Source organism: Solanum lycopersicum, chromosome 12, assembly GCF_036512215.1.
Source record: "Solanum lycopersicum chromosome 12, SLM_r2.1".
Lineage (NCBI taxonomy): Eukaryota > Viridiplantae > Streptophyta > Magnoliopsida > Solanales > Solanaceae > Solanum > Solanum lycopersicum.
The window spans coordinates 3,325,686-3,329,537 of record NC_090811.1 but is presented as its reverse complement, the minus strand read 5'-3'; the positions used below and the strand labels follow the sequence as shown (position 1 = coordinate 3,329,537).

At 24.5% G+C, this 3,852-nt stretch overlaps 1 non-coding gene across 1 annotated transcript; it reads left to right on the top strand.

The window, feature by feature from the left end:
* Nucleotides 1-2,881: 2,881 nt before the first annotated feature.
* MIR396a (microRNA MIR396a) lies at nt 2,882-3,045 on the top strand. The gene has a single exon (NR_130090.1). It is a non-coding gene; the product is annotated as a microRNA MIR396a (primary transcript).
* Nucleotides 3,046-3,852: the final 807 nt, after the last annotated feature.

Genomic DNA, 3,852 nt, shown 5'->3' with positions numbered 1-3,852 from the left:
TTGACAAATCAGATAGCTAACTTCAACTATTAATTCTCAAGAGGAATCCAAATATGTATTTTTCCATGTACGTCATGTAAAAAGAATCCATCTTCGTGCTTATTTTTTTCTCAAACAGTATTGGGGAACAATGTTCTTGACAAAGATAAATATGGCGTTTTACGCATTTTTATGGCGAGACACATCATCACTTAACATGGTTTTAAATCTTTTAAGTGTCTTATATATTGATTTTGTCCTCATTTTATTTTTATTCACAATAAAAAACTATTTTAAAAAACATCGAATGAATCGAATCAAATTTGTTCAATTCGATATTCGATGCACACTTTTCAAAATCAAAACCAAAAAATCAAATCGAAGTTTAATAAAACCTGATTGAAGAACTAAAAGTTCATCCTTCCTATGATGAATATATCATGAGATTGTTATAGAGAAGCAAATAAGGTCACTAATGCATATAATAAAACATGATAAAATTCTTATTTACACCAATATAATATATGATGTTTAAGACTAGCAAATCTTTAAAAATGTATTTTTCTTTTAAACAAACTAATTGAAATAGAAAAACGCATCTTGTATGACTCTCAAAACCAAAATAAAAAAAAATAAAAAATACAAATTTAAATTAAATACATCACCCTATAATAAATACATTCTTAGGGTATACACCTAACCTTTATATTCAAATCTTAAAAGTCTTCTCTCCGCTCGTAAATTTTCGATCAATTCAAACTAAAATAAATAAATTAACATTGAAAGGTGTACATAGGACCCTTAAAACTAGAAAAAGAAGAAATATAAACATGGACCTATAATAAATACATTCTTTAGTGTGTATTCTTTAGCCTATTCAAATTCTAAAAGTCTTTAGTTCGTTTATAAATTTTCGTTCGATTCAAACTAAATCAAACAAATTGAAACTGAAAGAATTACATAGATTAGTCAAAACAAAAAAAGAAAGAAACAAAAACGTGGTCCAATAATAAATACATCCTCTAAAGTATTCCATAATTTTAAAAATTAATATATTTTCGATCAATTTAAATATAGTGAAATCAAATAAAGGAATATCCACCCCTTTTTATGTTGAAATTCTGTCTTTGTCTTTCCAGACTGTCTTTTGCGTGCTATTCCTTACGCCCTGAGAAAGAACCTCCACTTGAATTCATTTCAAGTCTCGGACCATCAAAACCCAAAATGAAGAAATAAAAACATGGCCTTGTAATAAACACATTATTTGGAGAGTACCTCTAGTATATTTCATTATAAAAATCTCTCATTTTTATATACTTTTTATCAAATTAAACTAAATCAAATAAATTAAAACCCTCAAAATCAAAAATAAAGAAATGAAAACATGGCCCTATATAATAAATACATTATTTAGGGCACTCCCTAATCTATAATTTATAGGTGTCAAATTAAAAGTTATGGGCATTATATAATAATAATAATAAATAATAAAATCTATAGGCTGGAAATTACAAATGGACAGATCTATAAAAGGGACCCATAAATGTGTGCCCACTAAGCCAAAACATAACCAATGGATCTAAATGGTTTTATATTCTCACCTCTCAAATAAAGATCACTTTATTTAATTTATTTGTTTGTTACACAAGTGACAAATTTAATGAAAAAATATATTATAACATATGCAACATATTATATTGTATATGTCGTTAATTTATGTCACAATCATGCTCTATAATAACATTTTATAATAAATTTCAATTGTACTTTGTAATATATACTGAATATATAATTGTTATGAAATAAGGAAATAACATATATTTTTCATGAAAGTTAAAATGTATGTGCATACAATATATACCAAAAACATTATTAGAATGAGTGATCTTTAAAATAACATGCGAGAAATTGCTCAAATGATAAATATTCAAAAGTTAATAAGATAGAGAAAATATTAATATTCAAACGTTCATAAATATAAATGATATTAATCTTCTTAAACGGTCTTAAAGAGTATACCATTCATTCACGAAAATTGCTCGAATGACAAATAGTTTTCTCTTGAAACACTAAAATTATCGGTTCAAGTTAAAAAAATACAAAAAATAAAAATATAAATTGACACTAATAAAAAGGAGGTAAGATTTTTTTATCTGATATATGTAATTTAAACAATTATATAACATTTTCTTCTGCTATTTTTGTTAGGCCACAACTAATATTTATTCCAGAAATATTTGCATAATGTAACTACCTCTTATAGTGGACCTGAGTGTGTAGATATTTATTTTTATAATATCAAACTTAAACTCTGTATTTTTTATGGTTCAATTTATGTAATGTATTTCTAAAAAAAATATATATATATATATATATATATATATTAACTTTTTTTTTTTACTATTAGGCATAAAATTTATAAATATTAGTCCTCAAAATTTAACTTTTGAAATTACATCAAATATATTATTATTGCTAGAAGAATTCAAAATTATTTTTACACATAACTAAATAATTTGTAACCACATATTTATTTAAGTCTTGTTCTAAATAACAAGTTTCAAAAATTTATTTATTTTTATTTAATAATAGTGCCACTTAAATTAGAAAAAAACCCAATATATTTATTCAAAAAGCAGGTTTGTTCAGAGTTTTGTTATAGACCCAATCCAATATTCTTCTTGGGATCAGCAGTAAAATGATACCCACCCTTACTCCACCCCACCCCAACCTACCCACTCAAATTACCCCTATAAATAATGTCTAGTCTTCTCCTCTCTCAACACTTCACTTCTTCTAAAATTCTCATCCAGTGAAAACAATTTTTTTTTCCTCTAGGAATCTCAAAAAACCATATCTAGGTTTAATGAGATTCTATTTATAGAGATTTTTGTGTACAAAATGATTCTTTGTGTACTTTTCCACAGCTTTCTTGAACTGCATACATATAACAAAAAAATCTGATTTTTTTTTGATTTTTTTTTACTTTTATAAAGAAAAAATTTAGATGGAAAGAATTAAATTGTTGCGGTTCAATAAAGCTGTGGGAAGATACATATAGGATCAAGAATAAGATATTCTTTTAAAATTATTGAAGGTGTAGAATTGATTTTATTATGTGTGAATGCAATCTCTTTTTCTATAACACCATTTTAATTTTTTATGAATTTTATCAAAAATATTTTAGATAAAAATTACATTTAAAAAGTTATGTTTTTTCATCTTATATTATGTTAGGTTGATGTTTCACTAATCAGCTGCAATTCTTATCAGATGATTTATTTATTTTTATTTATAATTTTAACCCAAAAAAAGAGTGAGCATAAAATAAAAAGTTTAAAAATTTTGAATAATGACGTATCAATCTCAAATGCTAGTAATTGCCTATACTGAATTTAATTTTTTATATATATACAAGTTTTGAATCAAATTTAACAAAAATATTTTTAATTTAGAGTTTTTTTAATTCTTGTGTACCTATATTCTTAAAATACATTAAGTTTATCACATATTACTAGTTATTATAAGAGGTTAGACATAACACTAGTTATTATAAGATGTTAGAAATGATACTAGTTATAAGAGGATAGACATTTCTTTGCAATACATCAATTGGATGTACATGTAAAAATCTTTATTTATTTAATATGAAAATTTAATTTGTTTAATTCCAAATTCTAAAATATTCTGTATAAAAATTAGATAATTTTTTGAAATGGAGAAATAAATTTATTGACAAACAATCCCAACGTCGGATCTGACGGATTTTCCAATATGGAAATCCCATTGGAAATTAATTCCTGCTTTTCTAGTAGTATACACGTGTAAAAAATTTCATGTGACACAAATTTGAATTAGTCGTTTTCTAGTACA